The following is a 17,606-nucleotide window of genomic DNA, read 5'->3' as shown; positions in this document are numbered from 1 at the left end:
GATTCCTTGTGTGATGCTTAGTGCTTCTGCCCTTCTGCCCTGGACTCTGACCTTTCTGAAGGCCACAGCCACAGCCACATGGGGCCCATTTCTGTAACCCCAGCACCTCCCATAGGGGCTGCTGCTGAGTTGAGCTAAACACCCTCTTGGGGGCAGGGGGTGCATGGATGTCACATTGCACTTCTCCTCACAGGCCCTTTTCATGTCTCGTTCCCTTTAGACCTTACCCCAACCCTAAAGGGTGGGTACCACCATTTAGTCCCATTTTACAGATGCAGGAACTGAGCCTCACGGAAGCTAAGGAGATTGCCAGTAGCAGAGCCAGGATCCAGACCAGGGCTGAGCCTTGTCTATGGGGTGTCCCAGAGGAAGCTAACCTTCCTCCACCATGTCTCATAAACTTACAATCTGGTTTCTCTTTCAATAGCTGCCATGCAGAGGCCCGAAGCATTGCGACCTAAGGCAGATGTCAGCTCTGGAGTGGCAGCATCTAGCACTCTTACGGTACCATCCCTCCATGTTTCTCCTCCTTACCAACCCTGAGAGGTAGGTACATGTGTCCCCTCTGCAGAGATGGGAAGACTGAGGCCCAGGAGGTCCAGGGCTGCAAGGCTCCCTGGCTCGGATGCGGCTAAGCCCCAGCTCGCCCCTAGACAAATGGTTTCTGAGCCCAGCTCAGCACATGGAGTCCTTGATCCCTGCCTGCACCTCCTAAAGCGCGTCTGGGAAATCAGCTTCCTGCTCAAAGCCCAGATGGACTTTCAGGAAGGGAGGTGGGGGAAACTGGGAAGGGATAGAGAGATAGACACACTTCCTGCAGGAGAAAAGTCTACCCATCACTTCTGGGAACTGGGAGAGCTCAGAGAGCTTTGTGTACTTTGACCCCAGTGGCGTGTGCAGCTGTCCTGTTGACCGCCTTCCCGCGCCCCATCCCCCTCCCCCTGCACCTTACTTCCAAGGATGCAGCTGGTCTGGCCTGGAGTCTCCATGTTTGGCATCCAGGTGTACCTATTCAACCACCACACTGGACAAGGCTTCCACCAGCTGTCCAGGGACAGGGCTGGTAAGGGCAGCCCAGGCTGGGTCATCCAGCTGAACCCTGAGCTGGCCAGGGTAAGCCCTTGCCAATGAGGCAATGTGAGTCCAGTTTCCTGTTACTGTGACTATGCAAATGGGGGGAAATCAGGGCCTCTCCGGGGGCAAACTTCCCAGAATGACGGCATTGATTGTCGGGAGAAACCTGGCCCCAGTGGGGCCCCCTCCAGAGGGGCGTAAATGGCTAAGAGCCCTTTCTCTCCAGGTACCGCTCTGGATGGGGGGGCCTGCCTGCTGGGCTACTGCCCTGCTGGGAGAGCTCGCTTCAGCCCAGACCTGGGCGGATTAGTCGCCTGTCCCGCCAACCTAGAGCAGCCTCGCCTGAGAGCAGCTTCCACAGCTTATCACGGCACGTCCTGCTCGTGAGGTGGGCAGCGTGAGGTGGGCAGCGGGAAGCAGAGGTGGTCTCACTGGCTCTCTGTCCCTGCCTCAGACATCACCAGGCCCAAGCCCCTCTAGGTACGATTGAGGAAACGGAGGACAGATCCCGCCTCCCTCCCACTCAGCCCCACACCCCCAGCCACAGTGGCAAACTTCTGCTTGCCTCCAGAAGCCGACTGGGCCTCCAAATCCCTCGTCTGGCTCCTGCTGCCTCACCAGCCTCAGATCCCAGACTGAGCCTGGCTGGCGAGGATGCTCACTACAGCCCTGACTGTCGTCCCTTCACCCCCTCTCCAGGCAGGCTGTCCAAAGGGTCCTTGTCAAGCTCACATCTGACCCTGGCACTCCACTACCCTGGCATCAAGGCCTTGTTCAAAGCCGGGCCCCAAAGATGACCCATACCAGACCCTTTCTATCCCGTGTAGCCTCATCTCTTAGGCCCCTGCCTCACACGTACCCCGGGTGATGCCAGAACTCCTCCCAGGTCCCCCTTGCACCTCTGTGGCTTTGCTCAAGCTGTTGTCTCTTCCTGGAATGGCATTTCCTTGCCTTTGTTTCTCTAATTCCTATTCACCCTTCAAGATAGCATTGCCACCTCCAGGAAGCCTTCCCAGATGCCCCCAGTCAGATCAGGTGCCTCCTTTGGGCTCCCCTGCCCCCTGCATGTCCCTCCATCATGGCATGTGCCACACTGTCATCATTTCTTTAGCACCTGTCTCCTCCCCTATCCTGGGGACTCATTGAGGAGCTGGTACAGAGAAAGCAGGGCAGATGGAGCAATGCAGACAAACATAAGGCATACTTAGGACCTTTATCCTATAGGGCTGATGATGTACTGAGCACCAGGTGGGGCAGGAGGTGCTGGGGAAGGAGTGACCACTGTGTCTCCTGTGCCTCTCCCATGACGGCAAACACTGGGATCTGGGAAGACACAGAAGCTTTAGTCATTTCTGAGCCCTTTACCCTGTGAACCCCCTTCCCACATTTAGGAATCTCACCCCTGCCCACCATGGGCCTTGGGCAAGGCAGGACCGTCCCTCTCACTGGAGGAGCCCAAATAGGCCACATTCAGTTTCCCACCCTCCCTTGATGCTACGGTGTGACCATGTGACCTGGGATCAGCCAATCAGAGGCACCCACTCCGGAGTTTGAATTAGGAGCTGGTCCTCTCAAGAGAGGACCTGGTAAAGTCTTTCTGGAGGGAACCTCAGCAATATCAAGTTCCCGAGGTATCTGCAGAGAAGCATGGGTGTCTCCAGGCTGGCTGTGGCAGAAATGGAGTTGGGGGGTCTCGTCTCCCACCTTCTGCCTTCTTTTTCCTGTGGGCCTCCTGACTTCCTGGGGATTCAGTGAGAGCCCCAATATCTGTTCAGTATGTTCTTTTTCTGTTTAAATAATCCACAGCTGGATTCTGTTATTTGGCAGTAGGACCCTGAAGGCGTCTCTGGCTGAGCACACCTGGAATCCACCTGGAAGGAAGAGTCAGTGTTGACAGGAAGGGCAGGAAGTGTATTCAAGGAGCAGGCAACAGCTGACCAGGGTCAAGGTCCGGCTTCAGGGACACGACAGGGAATGTTCGGGATGACCGCTTCTCTGGGTTTGGAGTGTGGGGTTCCGGGTGGTAGATGAGCTCAGAGATGCTGGCAGAGATCAGATCCAAGGTGGCCCTGAATGCTAGGTCAGGAGCAGACTGGGTGCTGTTTTGCAGGCAGTGGGGACCAAGTGACCTGCTTTAACTGGGGTGTAACTTGATCAGAGTTGTGCTTTAGGAAGCTCACTCTGCAGCTAAGGGGAAGCTAGACCAGCTGGGGAGAGACTGGAAGAGCAGGAGACCAGCTGCGAGACTACTGCAATGGTCCCAGCACATAGTCCTGAAAGCCAGAAAGAAGACCGAGGCAGTGGAGAAGGCAAGGGCAGAGCTGTTGTGGCTGGCAATACGGAGCTGTCAAGGGTCTGGGTGACCTGACATGACCATGAGAATGTGGAGTTCCTGGACACGGGTTCAAAATAGGATCCAGCCCTTGGACAGCACTTATAGCTTCTCAGGGTTTCCTCATCAGGGATGAGGTGCTGGGTAACCCCTCAGCCCAACTGATACAAACCTTCAGACACGTTTTAGGAACAGAAAAGAGGTCTGTGAACTCCATACCACGGTCACACTCCAGAGGAGGGACAGAGTCAGAGGGCCTCTCTGTCCAGAAGAGGGGCTCAGACGGGGCGGCTGGGCTCTGGGAACATGTGAGGAAAGGTCAAATGGCTGGGGAAATGGGGAAAGCGCACAGCGCACCCAACTGCCCCCTGCCAACCCCAGGGGAGGTGGGGCAGGGAGGGAGCTGGGTGGCAGTGATAAAATCTCTGAGTGAGAGGGCAGTGGCCAATGGACACTGAGTCCAAGGTTCACCCCCCTACCCCCAAACAGGACTGGCCTCGTCCCTGGGCTTCCCCTGTACCTTGTCCCTTGGGATGGGGAAGAATATCTGGGCTTTTCCCCTCATTTTTACAGTTGAAAACTTGGAACCCAGAGTCATATAAGGTATTTGATCTGTTTTCCTTCCCCAATTTACACAATTTAAAAGCCAAATAGGGGACCCTAATGGGCTCTCTCTCTGTCAGTTTCTTGACATCACTGTGCCTTGGTTTCCTCCTCTGGAAAATGGGACGTGTTCAGCCTTCGGCCAAATGCCTAGAGAATGGTAAGTACGTCCTTGGGACGGCCCCTCCACATTTTTTCTCTCCTGCTCTCCAGAACAGCCCCACTGGGGACCTGACCTCCTTGGGGACGAAGACAGACAAGCAATTTCCTTTCGATAATCAGAAGCGAGTCTGTAAGACGCGGATAAAATAAGGAAAGACCCAGTCCAGGGTTGGCACTGCTTTTCTCATCTACCCCAGCGGGACCAGTCCCCCTGCCCTGGCCTTCAGCAAACCCTGCTCAGAGTGGCGCCTATCCCTGGGGTGGGTCTTTCCTTAGCCTTGTCTTAGAGACGTGGTTCCAATTGTCAGAGTGAAATTGCTTGTCTGTCTTCCCCCAGGAGATCAGGTCCCCATGGGGTGGGGCGCGTCTGCACTGGAGGCCACACCCTCTTCCCTGGCTGGTGGACTTGGGCCCTCCCCCTCACCTGTACGTTGGGGGAATCCCACCGACCTTCACCACTGACCTCAGATTGGACCAGGAGCCTGACACCCTCCCCAGGCAGCTCAGGTTGAAGACTCCTGGGTGTCCCAGTGAGAGATGAGGGCAGCTGTGAGGATGGAGAGAAGTAAACATTTTCCAGAAATAATTAGAGGTCAAATCAAGAGCATTTTGCAGCTGCCGCAGGGGCTGTGGGTGACCCACCCAGGTCCCACCATCCCTTCATCTCCTCCTGGGGAACTTTCTATGCAACAGCTGTACCTGCTCCTCTTTGTCAGAAAACAGTTTTCTGCTGAGCGTCCACACCCCGGGGGGGGGTGGGGGGTGGATATAAAGAAGCCCTGGGGGTGTGAGACTACAGCTCCTGTGGCCTGATCAGCGATCCTCACTGTTCCAGGGTGAGCCCTTGGTGACGGTGAGTCTGTCCCTTCCTGAGCTTCCTTCCCGGGAGCCCCACCTCCTCACTCCATTCCTGGGAAGCCTTGTCTAGGTCTGATTCTGGGGAACCCACACTGAGAACAGTCACTGGTCAGATTTGGGAGCCAAGAGGAAACGAGAGACTGAGTCCTGGCTTCGGCTTGTGCAGGGGTGGCGGTCGTGAGATGGGGAGCCCTGGACTGGGAGCCCCAACTGGGGGCAGGTGAGGGGTGCAGAGTTGCCTTGTGGACAAGTTGCTGTATTGATCACGTTGCCAAAAGTGCACGGGACAGTTCTCCATCCAGCAAAAGGGTATCCCCACCCCAGTGAGGCTCTCCTCCCAGCTGGGCTTAGCAGGGCACAGCTGCGGCCTGGACATCTGTGCAAGGCAGAGAGGGCCAGATGGGGGCCTTCCTGGAAAGTGCCTCCCGGGGGACAAGACTGGTCCCAGAAAGAGTAATTTATGAGTAAAGCTGTCTGATCACGTCTGTCGCCCTGGCCAGGGCAGCGGGTGCCTCCCAGGCGCGGCCCCAAAGGGGCATCATACTCCGAGTCAGAACAGGCAGCCTATAACCCCCATAGGACCCAGAGGACGCTCCCATTTGGCAGATGGGGGGCTGTGCCTCAGCACTGGCCTCAGGCCCGCTCCCCAACGCCTTTCTGCTCGACCAGCCGCAGAGCCCAGACTCCCCACGTGGGAATTACCCAGTCCCTACCCCCTCAGGCAGGCATCACAGTATGTGGATACCAGTCATCCAAACGCCCCTCCTGGCACAGGGGAGAGAGAGAAAAAGAGAGAGAGAGGGAGAGAGACAGAGAGAGAGAGAGAGAGAGAGAGAGACAGAGACAGAGACAGAGAGACAGAGAGAGAGAAAATCTGGGTGGACAAGCCCATGGCACCCCGACCTCAGGGCCCCTCAGACCCTCCTTGCACCCCTCGACCCCCCCACTCCTCCAAGTGATGCCTCGTAGTTGGTGAGCCCCTGCCCTGCCTCTCCAGGTTGTGAGTCCTGGAGCAAGGCCAGAGGGCAAGTGTACAGTGCTTGAGACAGCCTGGGGCCCCAGGAGAGGGTGAGCCCCTTCCTTCTGCAGCGGGAGCCACCTCCTACCCTGCACTTACTGACCAAGCCTGGTGCAGCTTCCCCAGAGTCAGGCTGTCCCATCAACCAGTCCTGCACAGGGAAGGATGGGGACCTGGGTGGGCAGGTGACCCTGCAGTGACGTCTCTCTCCCTCTGGTTCCCCCAGCCTCCATAACCCTCTCACTTACGCAGCTTCTACCCTGGGAGGCTGGCTCAGCTGTCCCCTGTGGGCCACCTCCCCCAGCCTGCTTCCAGGGGTGGGAACAAGGGGCGCTGTGGGTTCCTCCCTTCTCCTGGCCCAGGGCAGGATCCTTGAATTTTATTAATGTGACAAGAAGAGCCACATCTATAAGTATTTACCCCATGCCTCACCTTTGGCCCCAGTTGTACTGATGATCCCCAATTTTCAGATAAGGAAACAAGTTCAGAGAGGCTAACCAACTTACCCCAAGGCACACAGCTAGTACATGAGGGAGCGCTTATGTTACTCTCAACCCCCAGTCTTCCGTATTCTTCATAAGCCTGTGTTGTAGATTCAGCCACACATACTTAAGGAGGATTTCCGGCAGCTCAAGAAATATTTGTGGAATGAAAAATCACAGCTGCTACCCGCTGAGGGGTGAAGTTTGTATTTACTTATTTGACATTCAGTTGATCTTTCTGAAAGAGGGTTCAAATTGCCCAATGGGCAAACGGGTCCCCCCTCCTCTATCCCTCAGCAACCTGGCCCCCTCCCTGATACCAGTGTCTTATGTTTCCTTTGAAAGTGAGAGAAGCCGGCCACGAAAGACCACGTGATGTATGATGCCGTTTATATGAAATGTCCAGAACAGGTACATCCACAGAGAAACAGATTGGTGGTTGCCAGGGGCTGGGGGGAAGGGAATGGGGCGTGACTGCTGATGGGTCTGGGGTTTTATTTGGGGGTGAGGAAAATGTTTAGCAACCAGATAGAAGTGATGGTTGCACCACTTTGTGACTGTACTAAATGTCACTAAACTACACAATCTAAAAGGGTGAATTTTATGTTACACGTATTTTACTAAAATTGTTCACAAAGTAATTGATAGTAAAACAAAATATTCGAACGCCACTCTTACTCCACACAATGCCCCTGCATGTGATGTCCTATTTTCTCCATTTTGCAGGTGAGGAAGCTGAGGCCCAGTGATCCGAGGGGCAGGGACGTGTCCAAGGTCACACAGCCGCCCTACATGCGGGCTGTGAGCCATTGCCACCGTTACAGGAAGCGTTCCTGGAAAGCAAGCCAGCCCCGAGTTCCTCGTAGAGATCAGAGGAGCCACAAGATGCCTAGGCCAGGGCAGAGGTCCCCACCCTGGACTCCGGTGACACTTCCCCCAGGCGGGCGGGGCCAGGACATTCAGATCTCAGCTCTGAACAGCGGTATGTCCTCTGCCTCACAGTTCTCGGTAACCTGGGAACAGTCTGTCCTGTTGAGCTTCCTGTCACCCCCTCTTGCTGCCTGCTGGCCACAGAGCTGGTCTTTGGGGCTCCCAGGGTGGTTTCGGGGCCATCTTGAGTTTCGGGTGGTTTCGAGGCCATCTTGAGTTTGGCTCTCCCTGAAAACAAATTTTTTTGTCATCCCAAGTGTTTCATGATGATGCGATAAAAGTATAAAATATAGAGAAACAGAATGGATGCCCCACACCTGGAAATAGTGTGGGCAACAGTTCTTCTCCCCTCTCCTCCCCTCCCCTCTCTCTCTGTCTCCCCCTCCCTCCCTCCTTCCTTCCTTCTCTCCACAGACATTTGTTGAGCACCTGCTATATACCAGCCACTCACTGCTCCAGGCACTGGAGACACACTAGCAAACAAAATCAAATCTCTGTAATTGCACCATTTACATTCTGGAGGGACTTTCCACACAGGCACGAATGTGTGTGTGTGTGTGTGTGTGTGTGTGTGTGTGTGTGTGTGTGTTTAACCATAGATGTGGATAGTGGCGAATACAAACTAAGATGCTTCTCGAGCACTTTCTCTGAGTTGTTCCATATGCTTTACATATACTCACTCAGCTAATCATCAGGACACCCCCAGGAAGCAAACAGAGGCCCAGAGAGGTGAAGTGACTTGCTCAAGGTCACACAGCCAGCCAGTGGCAGAGCCGGGATTGAACCAAGGCTGCTTCACCACTGTGCTGAACTGCTGCTATGACAGTGGCAGTAATAACAAAGATATTAATAAGTTGGTTTCTCTTTGCAGCGCAGGCTCATGGCTCATGGTTCATAGGTTGTCTTGACAGGTTTATCAGTTCCCAAATCCTCCAAGTTCATTGTAGTAAATACCAGCAATGCCGAGGTCTGTATAGTCAGCCTCCTCAGACAGCCCTGCACCCTCAATTCTATCCCCACAGTTGGAGGTGTCAGGCCCACCAACCACATGGGGGCTGCCTGGGTCAGCAGGAGTGCCCCCCCCCAGTCCCAAAGCCACCTCCCCCTCCCTGGGGCCCAGCCTGGTTTCTCTCTCTGGAGGCATTTGCAGTACCTTGCTCTGTCACCCGCAGCTATTCTCGGCCACTGGCCCCTTTCACTTTCTGCTCTGCCTCTTCCTGCCTGGGTGGTTCCCCGATATCGCCTGCTCCCCCTTTGCTGCCCCAGCTTTCTCTCCATGCCCCTCCCTCACGATGGCTGGCCCAGGCTCAGCCCGAAAGCTGAAAGCTGTAGCAGACACCAGATGCAGAGAGCTGTGAGGTCGGCATTTGAGTCCCTTTCTGGCCATGTGACCTTGGCAAGCCTCTTCCCTCCGAGCCTCCCTTCCCCTTCTGGAAGGTGGGAGGTTGCTGCTTGTGCCTACCTTGCAGGGTTTGTGGGAGGATGAAGGCTCCCAAGAGAAACTCTCAGGAATCTCATCCTGGCACAGGACCCAGCACATAGTAGGAGAGCAGGGATCTTCCCTCCACCCCCAGTTGGATGGCCATGTGTGGTCCCCCAAAGGCTGGGACATGAAGGAAAGGAAAGCAGAAAAAGCTGCAGGTAGGACAGTCAAGAGAGCCCTGGGTCGGGCTCCAGCTCTTCTCGGCCTTGAGCAAGTCACCTTCCCTTTCTGGGCCTCAGTTTCCCTCTGTGAAGTAAGGCAGCGAGACTGACGGATAAAGAATCCCAAAGCAGAGTGATGAAGGCAGGGCTAGAGGGAGCGTAGGGGACTGTGGGAACCCCCAGGGGGTTCTTCACTTGGGTGGGAAGGGCTTCTGGGAAGGTTCCTGGAAGAGGGGACACCTGAGCTGAGTCTCAGGAAATAGGGTTCATAAGTCATAGAAGGTGGGCCAGAGTAGTGGAGAGGGAGAAATAAGCAGGTGCAAAGGCCCACGGGCAGAGGGTATGGGGCTTCGGAAAGGGCAGAGGGGCACAGGGAGCAGGAAGGAATTAGGCTGACGAATCCATCTCCCAGCCAGACTGGAGGCTTCCTGTGGCAGGGGCCAGGCTTTGTCAGGCTTTGAGTTTCCTGTATCTTGCACAGAAGGTGCATGGAGTGGGCAGGAAGGTATAGTCAATGAATGAATGCCATTTCCTACTCCTCTAAAAAGCCTCGCCTCCAATGAGTGGTGCAAGATGGTCAAGCCCCTGTTAGTTAGCTACTAATGCCTAACGGACCTCTCCAGGATGAGCCCTTAAAGCAATAGCACTTACAGCTGCTCAGGAGGCTGTGAGGCAGCCACGTGGTTCTTCTGGTCTGGGCTGGTCTGGATTGGTGTGCTCTTGCTGGTGCTGGCTGGTTTTGTGTGGCCTCAGCTAGGACGGTTCCTCTCCACTCTGCGTGGCCTCTCACCATCCTGTGGGCCAGCTCCGGCTTGCTGTCATGGAGGTTGCAGAGTCCCAAGAAAGCAAGTAGAAGCCAAAAGGCATCTTGAGGCTTAGGTAGGAAGCAGGACAATCACTTCATTGCATCTTATTGGCTAAAGCAGCCCAGGTGCTTGGGATGGGACCCAGACTTCATGAGAAGAGCGGCAAAATCATGCTGTCAAGGGCACGGACACAGGGAGGAATGGAGGACGGGGGCCATTTGTCTTCAGTCAGGCTGACATCCTCTCCCACACTCACTCCACGTCAGTTAAGGAAGTTTCAGTCCCTGGTCAGTGATGGTTTCGACAATGGCGGATAAGCCAACTCTGGTTAATGGGACATGAGGATAGCTGTTGCGGGTTTCTGGGAAAGGTTTTCTTGCTCCTAAGGGGGAGCCCTGGGGAGAAATGGTTTCTGGTTTTCTTCTGGATGTGACACCTGGGACTGTGTCGGCCACCCTAGGACCAGCCTCAGGTGAAATCAGCACCAACATGTCAGAGCAGAGAGATGGCAGAAACCTGGGTCCATGGCAGCCTGGTGGAGTCGCTGGACCAACCAGTCCAGAGACCCACCCTACCTCTGGCTTCCTGTTGAACAAGATCTTACATTTCCAGGTTCTTTAAGCCACTTTACCTCAGGCTTCCTGTTACTTGGACCAAAGCTATCCTCCATGATGCCCTGGGGCTTCTTTTGGTCTCTATGAAAACTCCTCTGCCTGAAGGGACCAGGTCAAAGCTCAGGGGCTCCCAGCTTTTTTCTTCAAGGATGCTGGAAGGTCCCAAGTGCAACCCCCAAGCATCTGCCTTTTGTTTTGCACAGGGACCACCACCTGCCCACTGCACTAAGGATTTTCAGCCCCAACGGCCAAACCAGCAGCCATCAGCCTGGACTCAGAAGTCCTGGGTTCTGGTAAGCTGGGCTCTGCCCTTCTTTGCTGTGCAGCACCAGGCAAGTCTCCTAACCTCTCTGAGCCTTAGGTCACTCTACCATAAAATGAAGAAATGCAACCTACCTTGTGGTTAATGCTTAATGATGGCAAGCTGAAAATATTTAAAGACTCTTTCAGGCAATGGAAATTTGTTATAGTTTCCAATTTGTCTCCTAATACTTAAACAATAATAATAACAACAGTAATAATAACAGTCAGCAATTATGGAGCCTCTACTAAGTCCCCTAGAAACTGTCTGAGGTCAATGTTTGCTGTTTTAAGCAGCTGTGTGGATTTTCTACTGCTGTGAAACAAACGACCACAAATTTTGCAGCTTAAAACAACGCAAATTTGTTATCTCACAGTTTTCCCAGGTCAGAAGTTGGGGACAGCACAGCTGGATTCTCTGCTCGGGGTCTCACAGAGCTAAAATCAAGGGATCGGCTGGGGTTTTGATTGTCATCTGGAGGCTCTCAGGAAAGGTCCGCTTCAAACCTCATTCTTGACTTTGGCAAAATTCTGTGATTGTGATTGTAGGACTGAGGTCCTGTTTCCTTCCCAGATATCAGCCAGGGACTGCTCTCAACTGGAGACGTGACCCACATTCCTTGTCGTGTGGCCCCTCCCCTCTACTCCAGCATCAGCGTATCAAATCTTTCTTGGGCTTCAAATCTCTGACTTCCTCTTCTGGCACCAGCCAGAGAAAACGCTCTGCTTTGAAAGGGTTCTTGTAATTAAGTCAGGCCCCCTGCACAATCTCCCTTTTGTGAAATCAACTTGCAGTAAAACAGCCTAACCACGGGAGCAGAATCTATCATATCCACGTCCTGGGGGTTAGGCGGGGTAGCAGGAAATAACAGGGCTATCTTAGAACCCTGCCTACCATAGCTGCTAAGAGTCCCGGCAACTTTTTACACACAAAGAGAAAATGAACGCTCTTGCAACATGAAAGCTCCATCCATTTCAGAAAATTTCTTCCCTCCATTTTCTCTGTTCTCTCTTTAACGCCTATGAGTTCCACGTGATATCTTGTGGACTCATCCTCTCATTTTCTTATCTTTTCTCTTGTATTTTCAATCTCTTTGTCTTCCTGGGAGATTTCCTCAACCTTCTCTTCCAAGGCTAATATTGACCTTTTTTCTTTCTACTGTTATCTCTCCCTTTCTTGTTCTCTTGAATGTCCCTTTACACAGTTTCTTGTTCTTTTATGGATGCAACCCCTTTTCTGTCTCTGAGGGTTTTTGTGGTCTTAGAGGGTTTTCCTGCTCCCTGCGCCGGCTCTGTTTTCGGCAAGTTCTTTTTCTCTGCTGATTTTGGTCTCTGCCTTTCACATTTTGAGCTTGTCTCACGTGTGCGGGGCTCCTTGGCTATGAGTTCACGTTGAGGAACAGGAAACTGAAAACAGACCATCAGAATGTTCATGCCTATGGGCACGTGGACAGATAAGTCGTGTCCAGGCGACTGGGCAGGATCTGGCTGTCATGGTGGGAGCCCAGAGTCAGCGTCTGAAGTGTCTTCTCTTAAACAGGTCAGTGTACCCAAAGAGGATCCCCCACCCCCGCCTTCCTCCGGCTCCTTTCTGGAGGAAAGCAGGGCTGCCGGCTTCCAGGGACTAAGCAGAGGGTGGGGAAAGGGGAGTCTTGCTCATGGGCATGTGGCCTTCCCCTTCACCCTTTGTGTCAGGCCTGACCCCACCCACAATGCAACCTGCTATCTTCAAGTTTAAGGCCTCTAACAGTTTTTATTTAGATGGTATGTTTATTAGGGGTATGGGGGAAAAGGCTGATAGAGATTAAAGGGCTACGGGCCTCCCAAATTTCCCTTGGCACCTGTGTGATGCCAGGCAGGTGCTGGGGTATAAAACGAACCAGACATGCTCTGCCATCCGTCCAGGTTGAGGACCTACTAATTTCTGAGCACCTACTATGTGCCAGGCACTGAATTGAGATCAGGGTTTTGCCCCTCAGGGAAAGTTTGGCCGTGTCTGGAGACCTTTTGTGTGTCCTAACTGGAGGGTGGGGGTGGGTATTACTGGTGTCTACTGGGTAGAGGCCAGGGATGCTGCTAAACATCCCACAATGCATAGGATGCACACACAGCAAAGGATTACCCAGCCGAGGTAGAGAAATCCTGCTCCAGAATGAGACTTGTCCCCGACTTGATGGGAAAGGAGCAAAGGATTTCTATGTTCTCAGCTCCTACTACCTGCTTTCACAGCAGCCCTACAGCCTAGAGCTCCTCTGCCCCATTTGCTGGATGGGGAAATCAGAGGCTGAACCAGCCACAGGGAAGGTACAAGAGGTGATCTTAGCCAGTGTTGGGTTGTGGCAGTGCGGGGGGCGGGGGCCCAAATGCCCGCCTTCCTGCCCAGCTTCTTCCTCCCCCTTAAGCCTCTGGGGAAAGCAGAGGGTGGCGGCAGCTGCCCGTGTGCGAGCCGGCCCCGACCTGTGGCCCTGCCTGACGTTGGTCTCCACCAACCATGTCACAAGACCAGGCCACAAGAAAGAGGTTTCAACAAGCGTTATCGCTTCCTGGAACTCCGACTCGGTGACTTCCCCGAAGACCGGCTGTGCCTGACGGGCGGGCTGTGCACAGTGGGGACCAGGCTGCCCCTTTCCTCCTCCGCTGTCTCCACAGCTGCCACCCTCTATCTCAGTCTGACTACCTGGAAATACTACCCCCTCCAGGCCCAGTGCCCCTACAGCTGTTCAGCAACATCCCCAGCAGCGGGGGGCAGAGCTGGTCCAGAGGGTCCTTCCAATGGCGTCTGGGGTTGTTGGGCTGGGCTGGACCAGGCCAGGCCCCCGGTGTCCAGAAACCGACTCCCTCTCCTCTCTTCCCCTGACAGGGGCAACTGGCAATCAGGCTGGGCACAGATTTGCCTCAGTGTTACTGGCAGCAAAATGGACACAAATCTCCCACCCATTTCGTCTGACCACCAGACGGGCCGCTAGGCAGTCTCATAGCTTTTCTTTCCATCTCTGCCAGTTTGGGCCTTGGAAATCCAGAGAGGAGGGGAAAAAATCCCCTTCTGGTGGGAGCGAGGGGGTCCATCAGAGACTTAGGGTGCTTGGATATCATTATCTCTGTGTGGCTGTCATGCCTCTGGATAAGTCACTTCCTCAACTCCCCAATTCACAGAAACCTGGGCTCTAAATATAGACCCAGCCACAATGGGGTGGGGCAGTGGGCACACGGGTAGCCAGAATGAGAGATGGATGAAGAGGGGGAACCAAGGACAAAATCTGAATCCTCTGAGCAGGCAGAAGCCTCCAGACCCTGCCAGTGGGGTTTATTTAATCTGTAAAATGAAGATGCTATTAGACTGAACTGTATGAAATTGCCTATGCTCTTGTATTTTTGACCTATAAAAACGGCAATTTCATGACTCAGCCTAACACGATCTACCCAGAAGATTATTTTAAGAATCAAACAAGATACTGTGAAGTGCTGAGCGCAGTGCCTACGTATAATACATGCTAAATAAAAAACAGCCCTGATGTTATAGTGTAATACTTTATACACCTTATATCTCCTAACCAATAATATATCGCCAATGGTAATAATGACACTAAACTTTACCAGTTCCTTCACCCATTCTCCCCTTGTTGAACCCCTAGCACCTTCCATTTATTAAACATGTAATGTGTGCCCAGGATCGGTGTCAGCATTCTTTTTATTTTTTTTAATTTATTTTTAAAATTTATTGGGGTGACCATTGTTAGTAAAATTACATAGATTTCAGGTGTACAATTCTGTATTCCATCATCTATAAATCCCATTGTGTGTTCACCACCCAGAGTCAGTTTTCCTTCCATCACTATATATTTGATCCCCCTTAAGTGTCAGCATTCTTTATTGTCAGCAATGTTCAATGTCACCCACGATTCTCGAGCACTCGCCACGTGCAGGCTTGATACTCCGGCTCACCATTCACGAATACAAGCCAACACTGTCACCATGGGTCACTTCTCTTTCTGAGCACCCTTGTGGGAAGGTCCTATTGCCAGATTAACTTGTGTAAGTGGCACCATGCTCATGGTTAATTGTTCCTCTCATGACACAGCTCCCATAGCCCCTGCTGTGCCAAGTTTCATGGCTGCTGACCAGCCGCCCCTCTCCACTCCGCCCAGGACCCCACAACCAGAATGACTTCCCCTCTCTGAACGGCAGTTTTCCCATCCATGAAAAGGGAACAAAACCTCAGTGGACAATTGAGAGCATTTGATGAAATTGTACCACAAGGACCACCTGGGGCCCTTCTGGCTGGGCCGGGGCTTCCTCACTGACCAGGTGTGTACGCTCATCCGATCTTGTCAATCAGTAACCTGGAAGGCTGCATACAAAATGCTAAATAGAAACAGTAGGTTACAATCTGGGTCATAAAGGATGGGGTCGTTTTTATTTAAAGAAAAAAATATGTATCTGTAGAAATCAGGAAAAAATATATATGATGTATTTAAGAATGTTATTGGTAGATTCTTTTAAGAAACGTGAAAACAAATGTGGAAATTAAAAAATAATGTGGACAGGTATAAGATGTTGATAGTGGGGGAAGCTGTGTGTGTGTGGGATATACAGAAACTGCTTTCCACTCAATTTTGATGGGAACCTATGACTGCTGTAAAAATAAAGTCCATTTAAAAAAATGGGAAGGAAAAGTTTTTTAATGTGGAATTTTTTTTTAAGTAAAAAAGTAAGTTATTAAGAGCAATCATGAGTAAGGAAGTGTGAAAGTGTCTGCATTCCAGCTTTCCTCGAGCACAGACGTCAGCGAGAGAGCGGATCACTGTGGGCTCCAGATCCCGGCAAAACTAGTCTTGCCTCTTCCAAACCAGATGCCGTGTTTCCCCAAAAATCAGACCTATCCAGACCATCAGCTCTAACGCGTCTTTTAAAGCAAAAGTTAATATAAGACCTGGTCTTAATTTACTATAATATAAAACTGGGTCTTATGTAATATAAAATATATATAATATAATATAATACCAGGTCTTATATTAATTTTTGCTCCAAAAGACGCATTAGAGCTGATGGTCCGGCTAAGTCTGATTTTTGGGAAAACATGGTAGTTGTCTTGTCTCTTCCTAGGATGCGTGGCTCCATTTCACACACTTGCCCTTCGTTCCACCCAGACCTGACGCCTGACCCTTGCTGCTCTTCAATTCAGACAAGCATAAGAAAAAGAGGAAACTTGAGGTGTGTGTAACAGGTAAGTCCAGAGTTGGATTTCGGGCACACCACTGGATGTAAGGCGTTCATGCAATGCATCAGGGCTCTGTCTTTTTTTTTTTTTTTTTTTCAGGGCTCTGTCTTGTGCGCCTTCTCTTCAACTCTTTTGACCACAGTGGCATAATGGCTGACAGCAGGCCCTAGTTTCGAGGAAATAGTTCCTGTTGGTTTCAGCAGAAAAGTCCCAGGAGGGTCTTTGATTGGCCCGGCTTAGGTCACATGCCCACCTTGAACCCGGGCATGGGGAACTCTGATTGGCCAAGTCTGGTCCATGTCTACCTAAGGCCAAGGTGCTGTGACTGACGGGCCCATACAGAAAGAGGGCAGGATAGTCCTGTAAGAGCAAAGCTCTACCTCATAGTATACTATACGTGGACCCTGCTTTCCAGCCACAGAACCTCGGTACTTGCTGTCCTTTCCACCTCCTTAGAATGTGGGGACAGAGACTGTCAGCTCAGGTCTGTGTTCTGTGAGGGCCCAGATGCCTCATATAGAGAAAGGAGGAGGCACTTTGAGGTCCCACACCCTTCGGCGAGAATCCCAGATGTTCCCCAGCAGGCTGTGTGACCTAGACAGTTCACTTGACCTCTCTGAGCCTTATTTTTCCTCCCAACTGTATCTCCCCACAGTGTGGTGCCAAGGCTTTAAATGAGCTGCGTGGGAGTCCAAGGCCTGGGGCAGAAGGAGTGTTCCAGGTGAGAGAGCCATGAAGAGGATCCGGGGAGCTACTTTAGTCTCCTGTGGGAGAGGTCAACCACATGGTCTGCACTTAGATCTCCGGTATAGCTGTGAGGTCTTGGACAAATAAATCACTACACTCCTCTGAGACTTAATTTCTTCACCTGTAAAAAAAGGAGCAGTATGCCTACTTCCAGGGCAGTTTCAGGAGATAACGTAGGTCACTTTGCACATGCTGTTCCGTCTGGCTGACATGCCGTTCCCTACCGAGACTACCCAGGTGAACGCCTTCCCACTCCCACTTGAAGACTCAGACAGCAACCCCTCCGGGGGCCCTTCCCTGACTCTGCATCTCCCACCCTCCTCCCCATGGTTCCTAGGCCTAATTCGTTTTCTTGGTGAACCCCACCAACCCTCCAGCCACCTTCCTATTAGGGCCTGGATCAGGCGCTACTAAAACCGTGCCTACGTCCTTTTTCTCCTAACTTTCTGAATGGCTCAGATGTACCTGCCCCCTGCACACCTGGCACACAAGAGGGGGGATGGATGCACGACCGCCACACTTTATGGTCCGCCACCTCCAGCACAAGCCTCCGGCGCCATCGCTGCTGGCAGCATGGAACCTGCCAGGGGAGGGGTTCCTGGGGTGAAGGAGGAAGTCCAGGCTACAGCTGGAAGCCCAGCCGGCTGATTTCTAAGAAACCAGCTGAGGGACAGGAAGGCTGGTGGCAAAGCTCAGGATGACTTTCACTTTCAATTTTCTGGCGCTGGAGCAGAATAGGTGCCCGAGGTACTTGGTTGGGAGAGGCGGGTACTGCAGGCATGGCTTCTCAGGGTGGCCATGGACCAGGCCTGGAACCC

The 17,606-nt window shown here is 52.6% G+C and overlaps 2 long non-coding RNA genes across 2 annotated transcripts; both read left to right on the top strand.

The window, feature by feature from the left end:
• The first annotated feature begins 3,800 nt into the window (after positions 1 to 3,800).
• LOC141569498 (uncharacterized) lies at positions 3,801 to 10,927 on the top strand. Its single transcript, XR_012493205.2, has 5 exons — positions 3,801 to 4,009; positions 4,090 to 4,169; positions 6,875 to 6,940; positions 7,256 to 7,511; positions 10,727 to 10,927. It is a non-coding gene; the product is annotated as an uncharacterized LOC141569498 (long non-coding RNA).
• Positions 10,928 to 11,215: 288 nt separating this feature from the next.
• On the top strand, positions 11,216 to 16,888 carry LOC109435895 (uncharacterized). Its single transcript, XR_016022560.1, has 3 exons — positions 11,216 to 12,363; positions 15,927 to 16,047; positions 16,697 to 16,888. It is a non-coding gene; the product is annotated as an uncharacterized LOC109435895 (long non-coding RNA).
• The last annotated feature ends 718 nt before the right edge of the window (positions 16,889 to 17,606 follow it).

This window comes from Rhinolophus sinicus, chromosome 10, assembly GCF_057876585.1.
Source record: "Rhinolophus sinicus isolate RSI-liver-muscle chromosome 10, RSI-T2T, whole genome shotgun sequence".
Lineage (NCBI taxonomy): Eukaryota > Metazoa > Chordata > Mammalia > Chiroptera > Rhinolophidae > Rhinolophus > Rhinolophus sinicus.
Note: the sequence above shows the minus strand (reverse complement) of the source record. Positions and strands in the feature narration are given on the sequence as shown.